We start from the raw sequence: 16,797 nt of genomic DNA, 5'->3' as shown, positions 1-16,797 counted from the left end.
AGCAATTCGTGATTGTGTACAACCACATTCTGGTAACTCCTACGACGCAGCTGGAGCCCATTGTATTGGCTCTGCTGTTCCATTGGACTATTTCAGTGAAGTGGAGAGGGGGGATCTGCAGTCTATCCTCCATATTAATCTACCCAGGCCTCGTGCTCTGGGGAGGACACTCCAGCGTTACCACTCTCCAGAGCACGATACCATGATCTTTTGAGACTGAAAGATTCCAAGGCAAAATGCCTAACCGAAAGCCCTATCAATTGTGGAGCCAACCGGTCACAGGGAGCCACAGCAGAGGGATGAAAGAACCACATGCGGCTCCAGTTGTTAAACTATGAAGTTGATGAACTGAATGAAGTTGTTAAACTGAAGACAGCTGGGTCAAAGAGTCCTTATTTTATATCCCAACCTTGTTTCCTTCTATATCTGTTATTTGTTATATGCACATTTATTGATTATGTGCTGTTTTCAAACTCTGGTGACCACGTAGAGTTTCTCCATGATCATAGATACACACTCAGCAAAACAATACCCTGCAAATACCCAGCTTGACCCTAATACTGCAGTAAAAAAGAAAAGCACCTTGGATTTTTAAATTGTAAGAAAGAAATATTATTTCACTCTCCTTGATGGTTTTCTCTGCTATATAACTCCTGGCTTTGGAAGCATGAGCCATTTTCAGAAGAAGTTCTTTATAACAAGGTAGTTTATCCTCTCAGTCAATTTATACTGAATCAAAATTCAAGAATGTTTTGGCTTCCTCTAAACAGAATTCAGACTGATCCCATGAGAGACAATCTTCTCCTATGATAATTTGTCACTGAAAATCTTTCAGAAGATGGCTCCATGTGATTAGAACAGCAACACTCAGAAAAAACAACGATTAAAATACTGGTCTACAATAACTGTTTTCAGAGCAACACTACCACCAAATTGAGGAAAAATAGGCAGAGCCTGGATGTATATTTCAAAAGGTTCTTTTTTGGCTGGTTTAGGGAAGTGGTGGACAACAAGAGGTTCCTGAAACATCTGTAATGCTGTGTTTTATTTCTCCACGGACTCTTTGACTGTACAATGAAATGACAATTTCCTGCCATTTGGAGATGAGGAGCCACACAAAAATGTAATGCAATATTAAAACAGATTCCATATTTCACTTATCCAATGGAAAGAAAAGATAATATTTTTTCCTGCATCACTTGGATAATTGGACATGCCTATCTCCATCAAGGACATCTTACTTCTACTGTCCAAATAGCCCACACATCTTCTGGCCATGGCCCTTTGTTCACGTAAATATTAAGAGTTTCAGGTTGCTGTTTTTTACCCTTCTTTTGAAGACTTTAACAGATTACAGCCCTCTCCCCAAATCATATAAAATTCAGGTGTTGTTGCTTTCTTCCACTACCACCAAAGAAGGAAAGAGTCAAATGGCAATTTGATTTATTTGTATCTCGCCATTTGTCAGGCCTGCAGCCAATTCCTTTTAGGATCTTTGGCCTGCCACACTCTCTATTATTTTACTATGCTCTTTCATTAATGGGGAATTGGGAGGGGAAATAGTGAGGAGTAGAATGTGTTGTTGTCAAAATAAAAAAATCCTTTCTAGAAACCCAAGGTCATCTTTTGTCTCTACACCTCTGAGCCTGACCGGAACTAGATGGGTGGGAATGCCAGCGTGGCAGTGGAAGACTGGACCATATGATGGACCTGTGGGTGGGGGGCAAGATCATGAACTTTCAACTGGGTGGAAAACCCAGGAAGGTTTCAGATTTGGGTTTTCCACAGATGTGCCAACATGTCTCTCTTAATAAAGTGGAATTTTGAGGAAAGCTTTGCCTTGAACTCTGATTTAATTTTGGATGATATTTGGAGCGCTGACACCATTATTATTTTTACAAATAACTCAAGGTAGCAAATACATTCAACACAACTTTCTCTACCTATTTTCCCCAAAACAACAACCTTACAAGAGAGAGTGACTGGTTCAAAGTGATCCAATGGCTTTCACAGTTAAATTGGAGCTGAACCAGGGGTGGACTGCTATGGGTTCGCCCGGGTTCGGGAGAATCTATAGCTAACATTATGGCTGGTTCAGAGAACCTCCAAATCCCACTGTTGGCTGGCCCCGCCCACCACTCCCCTCCCCATCCAGGAGTCTCCACCCAGGAGTTTTGAGGTGTGAGGTAAGTGCAGGGCCTGTGCAGAGACTTGGGGAGGGGGAAAAACGGGCCACCCAGAAGTGCCAGAAGGCCTGTTTCCAGCCTCCAGAGGGCCTCTGGAGCCCAGAGGAGGCAGTTTTTGCTCGCCCAGAGGCTCGAAGAAAGCCTCCAGAGCCTGGGGAGGGCAAAAACATGATGCAGGAAGCCGACTAGGCGATGCCCACCATGGCCACGCCCACCTAGCAACCACACAGAGAACCCGTTGCTGAAATTTTTGAAGCCCACCCCTGACTTGAACTCATGGTCTCCACTTTCTAACCTGGTGCCTTAACCACTAGATCAAACTACCACTCTCTCTGTGTGTCTCAATTGATCCAGAGAGTAAAGATAAGTATATCCTAGTTTCATATGTCAAGATATAAATCAGCTTTTCTTGCTCTTCATCTTTGCCTTTACATACATTTACATTGAATCATACCTGCAAATTTTAGGTAGCCACAGTTGGAAGTTTCTTTAAGGTTGTGCTTTGTTCCAAAACTGGTGAAACTGTTTCTTCTTGGACTAGATTATTGGACTAAACTATTTAGTCCAAGGTTTCCTGGTTTACACAAGACTAGATTCATCTGAGGATGCTCATCTCCAGAAGCAGTGGTCCATATGGCTGACCTTTGGAATAGGACATTGTCCACAGTGGGCCTGGAGAATTTATTTTCCAGTGGAATATAAGAATTGCCATTCATGCTGTTTTTTCAGAAGACTTGAAAAACAATGTCCTTAAATGGTGTGTAATTATGTCTAATTGTTTATTTCTTGTACAAAAGAACACATTTTAATGTCTTGAATAGCAATTCTATTTAAATTATTATGGGATTTCTTGTTTTTAATAGCCTTGATTTTTGTGCAATACCCTTGACACTTGGGTTTCAGTAAAACAAGGTAGGGACATTTGAATGTGGCCACAATGTGAGCTGTTTATATGCTTTAATGTACAGCCTTGTTTTCATTACCAATCTAGTATGTCCGTTGCCAACTTACTTTAGAGAGGAAGGAGGCTTTAAAAATGAAGATTTGCTCGGAAGGTCATTTTAAGCCTCCAGACGGTCCCTGAAGCCTTCGGAACGCTTAAAACCGGTTTGATCGGAGGGTCGTTTTAAGCATTCCGAAGGCTTCAGGGAAGCCTCCGGATGGTCCCTGAAGCCTTCAGAGGGCCTCCGGAGGGGCGGGGGAGGCTCTATAAAGACTTTGGAGCCTGGGGAGGGCGAAAAATGGCTTTTAAAAAGGTGAACTCAGCTGGCCAGTGCGCGCATGTGCGCTGGCCAACTGACAGGGCAGCGCCTCGCGTGCCCTGACAAATGGCTCTGCGTGCCACCTGTGGCACGCGTGCCATAGGTTCGCCATCACTGCTGTAAAACAATCCCATGACTTGTTTTCTGTTGTTTCTAATTACTGAAATTGCCTCTCAAAATTTATTTTCAATACTGTTCCCCTTGCTTTCTTCAAACCATAATTTTTGCTAAGCCTTCAGCTGAAACCTTCATCCCTTTAACCTTCTGCCCTATCATCAAATCTAAGCATGCATAATTAAAACTTCAGGTTCTTTCTTTCCCCACTTGCCTCAAATCTCAGCCCTTCCTTCATCCCTAAAATACACGTGGCTGTCCCTGTACAATGAAACTCTGCACAGGAAATAGATATGAAAGAAAACGATATTAAAATAATCATGTCAGGGCCCTTTTATAAACATTTTATAAGGACATCACCCAGGGCCGTACATTACAGCCCCTGGACCCGTGGGAAAAGCAAAGTCTTCATGGCCTTCTGCGTTGGTTGGTTTGAATTTTGGGGATGGGGAGGGTATCCAATAACGTCCACATGCGCATGTGCTCACAACTCCTCTCCCACGCTCCCCCCACATGCGCCGCACTACTCGTCTCCAAGCTGAGCTTGGTATTTCCTCCGGGGGGGAGAGGCCGTTTTCATCCCCCAGGCTTCAGGAAAGCTTCCGGAGCCTGGGGAGGGTTGGGCCCATTTTCCCCCTCCCCATACTCCGGAGGCTTTTCTGGAGCCTGGGGATGGTGAAAACGGGCTCCCCTGGCTCTGCAGAAGCCACAATTGAATTGTTTCTGAACTTCCAGTTTACCCATTGGGCCCATTTTGTGCCCTCCCCAGGCTCTGGAGGCTTTCCTGAAGCCTAGGGAGGGTGAAAACAGCCTCTCCCGGCCCTCCAGAAGGCCAAAATCAGCTGGCCTGCACGCGCATGTGAGCTAGAGCTGACAGCTCGCATGCTGGCAGATATGGCTTTGCCTGCCACCTGTGGCACACGTGCCATAGGTTCTCCATCACGGCCACAAAGCAACTGTTGTAATCGAGAAAGCATGGCAACTGAAATCCTGCTGACATTATTGCTCAAATTGTCATAAGGCTTCTCACCATTTGGGGTAGGAAGCATATAAAAGCCACAAGCTAAGTCTTAAAATAACCTCTATATTCCTAAAACTCTTGTGGTTGTCACCTTTAATTGGGCAAAGCATCGTATACTAGGGAAACAAGTTTTGCACCAAACATTTAAGGAAGCTCTTAAGATTATTAGTGTTCCTTGAGACGATGCCGAAGATGCTACAAATGATCGAAACCGCTGGAAAACACTGGCTGCCAATGTGCTCTGCATCGGACCAATGATGATGATGGCTTCAAATGGGCTAATTTAAAAATGCATACAAAATCTGGGACCTATGGGTTGAACAGCTGGAACTTCATTGTTCAGACGGCGGGGTTGAAATTTGACATATTTGTGGTCACGGTGAAGCCGGCAGGAAGCTTGATATCAAATTCGTTGTTTTTTTTTGTGCTTGGTTATTCTGTTTCTCTGTTTAGGTGAGAAAATACCACTTAAACTTTTAAAAACTTGCATCCAACTTCTCTCCCCTGCCCCAAATCCACCCTTATACACATGCAGCCCTATCTTGGGGTGGTTGCATCTGCGTGATCAAAGCTTTGCCTTTATAGGTATTGCATGTAGCAATAGCACTTAGACTTATATACCCCTTCACAGTGCTTTTACAGCCCTCTCTAAGTGGTTTACAGAGTCAGCATATTGGCCCCAGCCATCTGGATCCTCAATTGAGTAACCTCTGAAGGATGGAAGTCTGCATCAACCTTGAGGTGAGAGTTGGTGAGATTTGAACTACCAAATTGCAGGCAGCCGGCAGTCAGCAGAAGTAGCCTGCAGTACTGCATTCTAACCACTGCCACCACGGCTCTATAAAAGGGAGGTTGCCTTTGGTCATGCAATCATGGCCATCATCTTGACTTTTTTTTTAAAAAAAGCCCTCTGCAGGCACCTCTTATTCTACTCACAACTATAGACATCACTTTGGTCTATATCAAATCTTAAAATTTAAAGGTATAGTTTCAGTGGTGGGTTCCTACTGGTTCGGACCGGTTTGGCCAAACCAGTAGTAGCTTGGCGGCTTGGGTCGCTGGAACCGGCAGTGACCCGGGTCTGCCACGCCCCCGAATCAGTTCTCCCAGTGGTGCCGTAAGTGCCGCCATCTTGGTTTTTGCTTCTGTGCACGCGCAGAGCAATTTTAGTTGTATTGCGCATGCGCATGCCTCTTGGTTTTTGCTTCTGCGCATGCGCAGAGCAATTTTAGTTGTACTGCGCATGTGCCTGCAAGCGCACATCAAGTACACACACGTGTGTGATGCACCCCTGAGCAAACTGACAGTAGTGTCTGCCGGAACCCACCCCTGCATAGTTTCCTTGGGGTACAGTGAGTTCCCTTAACCTCTGCACAGCATAATTTGCGCTGTTGATAATATATTGCTATTGCTGTTGTTTTTAATGTCCTTATTCTGTGGCTGATGTGACAGCCTCCTAATACAATGAAGCATCCTCTGCTTTGCAACTATGGCTCTTAATGCCTTTGTTAATGCAATGGAAGGCCAAGTGTGGTTTTCTAGCCACTGGGCTAATAACTAGAAAAGAGCAATCTTCCAAAACCGCCCTTTATCTTGATTGTCTGTGGTGTAAAATATAGGGCTGTGATGGTGAACCTATGGCACGCGTGCCGGAAGTGGCACGCAGAGCCATCTCTCCAGGCATACCCGCTGTTGCTTGATGCTCTTCTGGGTTCCAGCACGCACGTATGCGCCAGGCAGCTGATCTTCTGGCATGCACAAGGTGACCGGCGTGCATGCACACACCAGAAACCGGAAGCTTCCCGGCCCGTGCATGCGCACCGGGGAGTTGCTCTTCTAGTTTCTGGCACTCCCCCCTCTTGAGTACATGCTCCCGTTTTAGCACTCGGTGCCGAAAAGATTTGCCAACACTGATCTAGGGCATATGATACAATTCATTTACATCAGGAAACAGTGGGATAGTTTTACCTTACAACTGCTGGCTATAAAAATCCTCATAGGTCATTCTTCAATGAAAAGTGCAGATATTCATCACCCAAATATTCATCACTCATCACCCTGCTTGCTTATATAGAGTTTCTTATTTTGCACACAGGAAAATAAGGGCTTTCTCTGGCTGAATTCAGAGGATAACATAGAGTTTATTACAGCTCTTGGGCTCTTTTCCCATTAAACTATCTTTCAAGTGCAAAATAGCTGGAAATGGTGGAGAAAACCCTGATTCAGCTCTTGGAAACAATACTGAATAATATATTTCAAATACAGCTGCAGCTTCTCCCTGTTTAAGCTTCTCTGCTCGTCTGTTTTCAAAAGCAAATGGAAACTTGACTATTCCTTAGTTGCCAGAGGGAGAGAGAAGGCATTTGCTTTGGGTAAAAAGAACCAGCTAATATACTTTTAAATTACCAAATAAAAGGAAATACTCTCTGCAGATATTCCACTTGCTAGATAATTGGAAGGAACATTGCGGCCCTTAATGCTTATTATAGCATCTATCGAAAGATTTAATGGAAACTATCTGGCTGGCACAGTCAGTTTGGGAGGCCTTGGAAAGGCAGCTAGAATAGATTAAAATTGCGGACTTCTTAATACTCCTTGGGCTTGGGTGTTTGCTTTCATTACCGAACTAAGTAACATCATCAGTGCTAGTGAGTTGGGGTTTGCGCCCTCTTTATATTCAGTAACTTGACTTACCAGTATTAATGGAAGTTACTTGATTATGGCACTATTTACCTGTTTGATCATTTGTCTGGTGTTGGTCCCTGCTTATCTGAGTGTGTTGGTTGCTAGAGAGGATGGGTTTGTTGTGGCCCACCGGTGGCCAATGGGGCTGGCAGCAGAGTCGGACAGTGAGGAGGTTGGGGAGGAACATGGGCCAGTCAAGGGAGCTGAGGAAAGCTCAGACAAGGGCTCTGCGTTGGAGGCAGGGGGGGTGGGGGAGTTAGACAGCAGTGAGGCAGAAGAACAGCTGGAGCCTGTTCCCAGTGTGCTCCTGCGCAGAGCTGCCAAAAGACAAAAACAACTAAGAAAGCAGAGTCGAGTTAGGAGTAAAGCCATACCTTGGAGGTGATTGGCCCTTCCTATAGGAAACAAAAGAGGAACGAATGGGGAGTGGACTTTTGCAGGAAACAATTTGTTCATTTGGTGGGATCAAGAGTGGAAAGTTCTGTGTGTGACTTTAAGAGACTCTGTGGCAAGTTTGCCTTGCCCTGCATTTGGAAACTAGTCATCTGGCAGTGCTCCAAATGAGATAAGGTGCGTGTGGAAGACTGAAAGCCTTGCTGACTGTGAATGAAAGGAATTCACAGTTGTGTAAATAAAAGAGGTTCTGAAGGGACCAAGACTTTGCTTTCTAAGGAAGCCTGGGTCAGAGCAAGGTTTGGCCTTTTTGTTTCCTTCTTAGTTTTTCATTGTCTTCTTTGAATGATGTGTAAATGTGGTCATTATGTGGCTGATTTGACAGCATGCCAAGTTTTCGGGAATTTCCTAGCATTTTGGGAGTCTAGCATGTTCACAGTTTCTCAGTTGAAACTGTGGTTGAGTGTCTCCACCTGTTGTGAGATTAAGGAGTTTTCATGATGTCTTCTGACTACTAGCTGATGATTATAGACACACTGCCTCCTGTCCGCCTGTCCTACATATGTAGTCCTCAACTTACGACCACAATTGGGGCCAGAATTTCCATTGAATCCAATTTCCCCAATGGGCATTTTTGTCAGAAATCGGCAAAAAAGGACACAAAATGCTAACACGTGACTGTGGAACATTGACATTGGTCATAAATGTGAGCTAGTGGCCAAACACCCATTATTTGATCATGTGATTGCAGGGATGGTGTGATGATTGTGTCAATACAGGTCATAAGTCACTTTTTGAGGCCATTTTAACTTTGAATGGATAACCGCCCTGCCGCCCTGTTTCGGGTGACCCGCTCCCTTTTATCGCAGGGGACGCGGGAGACACCCTTACAGGGAAGAGCAGAGGAGTTTGGGGAATATCTTCAGGACAAAATTGATCAGATCCGGAGCGGATGGACCTCCGTCAGTGGACCAGACGAGCCGTCAACAGCGAGTCTTGAGAGACCATTCTGGGAGGAGTTTGACTCTGTTGCCCCCGAGGATTTGGACAGGTTGCGTGGACGGCTGCGGCCCACCACATGTTCAATGGACCCGTGTCCCTCCTGGCTGGTACTGGCAGCCTGGGAGGTGACACGAGGCTGGCTTCTGGGCCTGGTGAACGCCTCATTGGGTGAGGGATACTTACCAACCGCCTTGAAAGAGGCGGTGGTGAGACCCTTGCTCAAGAGACCTTCGCTCGACCCAATGGAGCTAGCTAATTACCGTCCAGTCTCCAACCTCCCCTTCTTGGCGAAGGTTGTTGAGAATGTGGTGGCGCAGCAGTTCCCACGACACCTAGATGAATCCGACTATCTAGACCCACGCCAGTCCGGCTTCTGACCCGGGCACTGCACAGAGACAGCCTTGGTCGCGTTGGTCGATGATCTCTGGAGGGCCAGAGATAGGGGTTGTTCCTCTATCCTGGTCCTATTAGACCTCTCGGCGGCTTTTGATACCATCGACCATGGTATCCTATTGCGCCGGTTGGAGGGGATGGGAGTCGGAGGCACCGTTTTGCGGTGGTTCGGCTCCTACCTCTCCGACAGGAAGCAATGTGTGTTGACAGGGGGGCAGAGGTCGTCCCTGAGGCCACTCACTTGTGGGGTGCCGCAGGGGTCGGTCCTCTCGCCTCTCCTGTTCAACGCATATGTGAAGCCGCTGGGTGAGATCATCCGTGGTTTTGGGGTTGAGTACCACCTGTACGCTGATGACACTCAGCTGTACATTTCAACCCCAAACCACCCCAACGAGGCTGTCGAAGTGATGTCCCGGTGTTTGGAAACCGTCGGGGTCTGGATGGGGGACAACAGACTCAAACTCAACCCCTCCAAGACCGAGTGGCTGTGGATGCCGGCACCTCGGTTCAGCCAGCTGACACCATCGCTGGCCATAGGGGGCGAACAACTGTCCCCTGTGGAACGGGCGCGCAATTTGGGCGTCCTCCTTGATGCCCGGCTGTCAATGGAGGACCATGTGGCAGCCGTGGCAAGGGGGGCGTTCCACCAGGTTCGCCTGGTGCGCCAATTGCGCCCCCTATTGGACCGGAGTGCCCTGCGCACGGTCACTCATGCGCTGGTGACGTCTCGCCTGGACTACTGCAATGCCCTCTACATGGGGCTTCCCTTGGGACGCATCCGGAGACTGCAGCTAGTTCAGAACGCAGCCGCGCGGGTTATCATGGGGAGTACACGATACTCCCACATAACACCCCTCCTGCGCGAGCTGCACTGGCTACCTGTGGCCTTTCGGGTGCGTTTCAAGGTATTGATTACCATCTTTAAAGCGCTCCATGGCATAGGACCTAGTTATCTGCAGGATCGCATCCTACCACACACGTCCCTACGACCAATCCGCTCACACAGGGAGGGACTCCTCCTGGTGCCGTCCGCTAGGCAATGCCAGCGGGTGACACCAAGGAGTAGGTCCTTCTCTGTGATGGGCCCAACCCTCTGGAATGACCTCCCCCCCGACATCCGAACTACCACCGACCTCCGCTCCTTCCGTCAAAAATTAAAGACTCACCTGTTTCAATCAGCTGGCCTGGCACTCTCTTAGTTTTGTCTCCCGGGGATATTTCAATTGGGTTTGGGTATTTTAATTGGGGATGTTTTTTAGGGTTTCTATAGTATATTTATTTCTTGTACAGTCTTATCTCCTCCATCCAAATGTTTAGTATTTAATTGTTTTATATTATTGTATTTTATCTGCATTTTATTTGACTGTACACCGCCCCGAGTCCCTTTTTGGGAGAGGGGGCGGTTTAGAAATCCAAGAAATAAATAAATAAAAATAAATAAAAATTAAAGAAATGAATATAAATTGCAGATTGCCTGTGGTGGCTATTACAATCCTTATACTTTACATTGTTTTTCCTTCTTTGGCTACTTGAGTCTTTTGTTTTATTTAAGATGTTTTGGAAGGCTTTAGTTGATTCATGTGTTATGGTGATGTGTATTTATAATAGTCCGCTGATTCTTTTGGGGGGATTTTTTGATACAATAGAATAGCAGAGTTGGAAGGGACCTTGGAGGTCTTCTAGTCCAACCCTCGGCCTAGGCAGGAAACCTTATACAATTTCAGACAAATGGTTATCCAACATCTTCTTAAAAACTTCCAGTGTTGGGGCATTCACAACTTCTGGAGGCAAACTGTTCCACTGATTAATTGTTCTAACTGTCAGGAAATTTCTCCTCAGTTCTAAGTTGCTTCTCTCCTTGATTAGTTTCCACTCATTGCTTCTTGTTCTACACTCAGGTCCCCTGGAGAATAGTTTGACTCCATCTTCTTTGTGGCAACCCCTGAGATATTGGAACACTGCTATCTTATCTCTCCTAGTCCTTCTTTTCATTAAACTAGACATACCCAGTTCCTGCAACCATTCTTCATATGTTTTAGTCTCCAATCCCCTAATCATCTTTGTAGCTCTTCTCTGCACTCTTTCTAGAGTCTCCACATCTTTTCTACATCATGGCGACCAAAACTGGATGTAGTATTCCAAGTGTGGCCTTACCAAGGCATTATAAAGTGGTATTAACACTTCACGTGATCTTGATTCTATCCCTCTGTTGATGCAGCCTAGAACTGTGTTGGCTTTTTTGGCAGCTGCTGCACACTGCTGGCTCACATTTAAATGGTTGTCCACTAGGACTCCAAGATCCCTTTCACAGTTATTACTATTGAGCAAGGTACCACCTATACTACACCTGTGCATTTTGTTTTTCTTGCCTAAATGTAGAACTTTACTATTTGAATTTCATTTTATTAGAGAGTGCCCAATGTTCAAATTTGTCAAGATCCTTCTGTATCTTAAGCCTATCTACGTTATATATCTGATAGACGTTATCCTTTTCATAGCTTGTGTAGGTTGTGCTGTAATGAAGTTACTTGGTCAGGCCCTTTTTGATAAGCTTGTGTGGATATCTATTTTATTGGGAGAGGTTGTATAGGTTCGTGATGGCTAACCTGTAGCACGCATGCTACAGGTGGCACACAGAGCCCTCTCTGTGGGCATGTGTGCCCTTGCCCCAGCTCAGCTCCACCGTGCATGTGTGCATACCTTCCGGCAGCCAGCTGGTTTTTGGGTCTCTGCCGCACATGCACGAGGGTGTGCAGGGAGCATGGGGCATGCATGGGGGGCATGTGCGCATTGCTTTCAGCATGTGGCGACAAAAAGGTTAGCTATCACTGGTGATCTGTTTCCTTTTTCTGGTATCCTGGGTTGTTGCAGTGTATTTGTGCTCATCTGAATAATGTTCTTACGCAGTTGGGTTGTTACTTTAGTAATGGAACGCTTGGTTAGTGTCAGTTGTTTTTTAAAGATGTGCATTTCTATTTTGTTCCTCTGTTTTCCTCTGCTGATGTGGAGATCCAGGCAGGGTAGAGTGCTGTTGTTTTCTTCTTCCATTGTGAATTAAAGATCCCTTGTGAATTCAGGATTGAAAATTATTCCTGTCAAGAACAGATTGCCATCAATAGGTATGATTACATTCATTCTAGCCCCGAGACAAGCTAAACATATCCTCTCCTTTTGCAGGGAATAAGAAAATATTACTCTATCTTCCATTTTTCCAGTCTGCAGCTGTCAAACCCACACTTGACTTAACCCAGTTGATTCTTATATTATTTCTCTTTCAGGTATTGTAGATGAGAGACTAACTACAATACCTGAAATCTCTTCTACCCAGGCAAGCAGCAAAATCATTTGGACTATTTTCTTGCCCTTTAAGACTGACACAATTAGTTTTATAGCAGAGACCCAACCTGCTTCTCTTCCAGTTATTTTGGACTACAGGTTTTTGTGAAAAACTGGTGAACTGTTTGAGAGGAGGTCTTGGGAGCTGCTGGTTACTGTTTGTGGCAGTGAGTTTGACTCAAGGCTGTGGCACAAACTCAATGGAGGATAAGGAGTCCCGGTGGCCCCGTGGTTAAAGTGCAGTACAGCAGACAAACTCTGCCCGCAGCCTGGAGTTCAATCCGGACGGGGATCAAGGTTGACTCAGCCTTCCATCCTTCTGAGGTCAGTAAAAGGAGGGCACAGATTGTTGGGGACAATATGCAAATAATGCTTACATTGTTAATCACCCAGAGCAGGGGTAAAATCCACTTACTTTTGCTACCGGTTCGGTAGCAATGTGAGCGCATGTGCAGTGCGTCAAAAATGGAAGTGATGACATCCGGGCGGATGGGCGGAGCCTGCTACTGAGCACACCTGCAAAGGTAAGCAAACAGCAAGGGGGGGGGAATCTGCTGTGTCACACAATTTAGATTAGCTAGAGAGCAGGAAATCCTGCTGTCTAGCTAATATAAATCGCGTGTCACAGCTGATCATCGGAAAAACCGGTTCATCTGAACTGATAGCATTTTTTTACTACTGATTCGGGGGAACTGGTAATATTTTTACTACCAGTTTGGGCGAAGTGGTAGCATTGGAGCCCTGACCCATAGAGTGTGATAAAAGCACTATTGGGCAGTATCTATGCCTAAACACTATTGTTCCTGCTAACGAATTGGCAACATTGGCAGATTGGCAGATTGGCAGCTGCTGGCAGCTGAGAGTGGCTCAGAGATGGAAGAGTCTCTGCTTTACAAATGAATAAGGACAATCCAGCTGTGAGGGCAGAACCGATGAAAATGTATCAGCAGAAACCGGCAAAAGGCAGCAGTCTCATCATGTGCACAGAGGTGGGAATAATGGCCTTGCTCTAGTGGAGGATGTGGTCGTATGAATGCCAGCCATATTGGGCATTGGCAGGAGCAAGGGATCAACTAGCGAGGCCTTGCCAGGATTCTGCAGGTAGTGCATGGCTTGCCTTGTGAGACAAAGGTCATCTTGCCCTTTGGGATCTTCAGCAGGACTTGGACAACTCAACGAATCTGGAATCTGGGTCGCTTATTCTACTTGGCAGCGTCTCCATGTTTTTTCAGCTGTGGCTTCCAGAGAAGCAGATGGAGGAGAAGCATGGACTTTTGAACTTGATTCAACATGAGGCGAGGAGGGGAATTGTGGATTTGAAGATATTAAGATTCTTGCTGCTTATTCTCATCTTCAGAAGAGAATATTCAGAAGTGAACCTACTGACCAGGATTCAAAAGTAGGGATAATCAGAGGGTAGTATGCAGAGGTGAATTCCTTCTGGTTCGGACCGGTTCAGCCAAATAGATACTAACTTAGCCAGACACACCCCTGAACCGCTTTTATCGGCAGCGGCATAGGTGGCGCCATCTTGTTTTTTGCTTCTGAGCATGCGCAGAAGCATTTTTTTTACTACTGCACATGTGCGTAAAGTGCACATGAAGTGTGTGTGAAGCGCTCGTGCACTCACAGCAGGCCTCTGAGCAAACTGGCAGTAACACAAGCCAGAACCCACCCCTGGCTGATGGCCTGGGGTTTCAGGGTGCTGAATGCAAGACAGATGTCTCCTTAATACCTGGAGCATCAGTGATGGGTCCTGTTGACATTGGGAAGTGATGGAGAGGGTCAGGGAAATGTATGTCTGTGGGAGGAGGATGTTAAGAGCAATAACACCCCAATGATATTGGGCAGGGGAAGGCATAAGGAAGCTGGGGGATGGGCTCTCAGAGAGTCTTGCCATATGTGGGAATTTCACTCTCAGTCCCCTGGACTCTTCCCCTTTAGCCTGTCATCTGACCTTAGGGAGATAATATGATAGAAGAAATGCTTAGGAGCAGCATTGGCAGAAAAGCAGACTGAACTCCAGCATTTAAAGAGCTTTTAGAAGAGTTATCCTGTGGTGATAAGAGTGATAACAAGTGAGCATTTCTTTGCTCTTATTGTATCTCACTATGCCCCAACACCTGTGGAGCTGCTGTGAAGAGAGTACATTAGGCATCTCACAGATAAAGTCGCTTGGATCTTGTCTGAATTGGATGCTAGTCTGCAGGTCATATAGAGCTGATTGAGATACATACTAGCTTAGCTAACCAAATTATCTGGGATAAACTTGAACATGTTTGTTTCGAAGAAGTAGAGAACATCCGTAGGGCTACAAATTGCAACTACCTATGGTTTAGAATGCATGCCTTGCCTATTTGGTTGACCTCCTGGAAGATTGCCAGGGCTTGGAACCCAGCAGTCATAACTCCATCCTTGATAAAGGGGCTAATTTTGCCAGCTCAGAGGGAATCAGTGGTCTGGTTATTTTTCAAGAAAGCTTGCAGCTTCAAAAAGCCTTAGGAAAATGAATTATCCAAAGTCCTTTCAATCTGGTTTCAGACTGGGATATAGCACTGAGACTGCATCAATTGCACATTTTAGTTACCTGTTTAAAATCAATAGATGCCACCCAGAGTCATAATTTATGAGTGGAACAACCTAATAAATTGTATAAATAAGCAAACAAGTTCCCACAGTCCAATACAAATTGATGTTGGTTAAGGTTGATAAAATATCAAGATCCCCAACATCAAGAAGACACCAGCAGCATAAACGTATTGTATAGGTGAGACAAAGAAAGAGAGCAGAAAAACAATCCAGCCCTATTGAAGGACTTTACCCGGAGGAATATAATGTACATGTTTTCTTATGTGTAATGCAAAGTTCCTTGGGCTTTTTATGGAATGATGTCCTTTGAGTGGAAAACTACATGTTCTAAGGCTTTAGAATGTGAGTTATAGAAGTAATTTGAATAGGCCTTTGATTCCTGGAATATGAAAAGAAAAACAATGTCTAATTTATTTTCCATGAAGGAGCTAAACGCTCTACAGCAGTTGTTAGGTAAGCTCCCCGTTAGGAGAGCGAGTGTGCAGAGAAGTGTAATGAGAGTGGTGTGGAAGAACACGCACAAACCAGCATACAGGAACACTGAATAGTAAAAGTAATAGTATTTTACTTATGTGGAAAATAGAGGTATTCCGAGTTCAATTTACACACGGTTCAGTCAGTCAGTTATCAATGTTCTCAGTTAAGGAGTGATCCATCAAACACAGTCCAGTATCATACAATCAGTTCAGCACACAAAGTCGCTAACAGTAGCAAAACTCATAGTAACTCACGATACATCTACAAGCTGTATCCACCGATCAGCATCTAACAGACAGAGAGCTAACAGTCATTCTGGTTCCATCTTATGGCTTCTTGAGGTAACAGCAGCCAATCCCATTACAGAAGTACTTAAAGAAACAGTACTACTCTCATGGCTTATATATTGCTGACCCAACCGTTAGCTTACATTCCTAACAGCAGTGATGGCTAATCTTTTCCAGATTGAGTGCCCAAAGAACGTGCGTGCCTGAACCCCCAAAATGCAATGTGCATGGGTCCCCCCCCCACACATGTGCCCTGCCTCCGTGCATGCGTGCTTGGCCCCCCTGCATACCCCCACCCCAGCACATGCATGTGCACATTGCATGCGCTCTACCCCCCGTACATGTGCAGTAGAGACCCGACAACCAGATGGCTGGTGGCAGGCACGCGCACATGCATGGCAGAACTGACCTGGGGCAACGGCTTGCATGCCGCACAGAAGGCGCTGCGTGCCACAGGTTCGCCATCACGGGTGTACAGTGTTGCAAGAATGTATACTGTACAAAAGGGTGAATGTACAAAGGGCTATGAAAACCATCTTATTCTAAAAGGAAGACAAAAGCTTTGGGTTAATGAAAGTAGCACAGGACAGGGAAAAAAATAGAAATATGGCTGCATTACAACCGAGAGACAGGGAAAGAATGCTGCATTACTTTGGATTTTGGAACATTCTGATTCTAGTTAGTACACCAGAGGAGATAAAGAACAAAATAAAGGAGATCAAGAAGAAAGTTAGACAAAATACATTTAAGAGCACTATTTTAATCTACTAAGAAATATAAAAAAGTTTATATCTTTATCTTCTATCTTTTCTCTTTTGTTCTGAATGGGACTCCGAAGGGGGTGAGAGAAATCATTATTATATCTAGCCATCAGCTAATACCCAGCTGGGAAAAGGGATGTAGCTCATTGCACATGTTCTAGTTTTCGGTTTTACGTGGGAAAGACCCCTCATCTGTAACTTTGCACAGTGGTGCTTTGTCCTTTCAGTCCAGCCTTCTCTAATTTGGTATTCTATAGATGTACTGGAGAATACCAGTTTCACAGTTTCAAC

Source organism: Natrix helvetica, assembly GCF_964273705.1.
Source record: "Natrix helvetica genome assembly, chromosome: 4".
NCBI classification, from domain to species: Eukaryota; Metazoa; Chordata; class Lepidosauria; order Squamata; family Natricidae; genus Natrix; species Natrix helvetica.
This window is presented reverse-complemented; position numbering follows the sequence as displayed.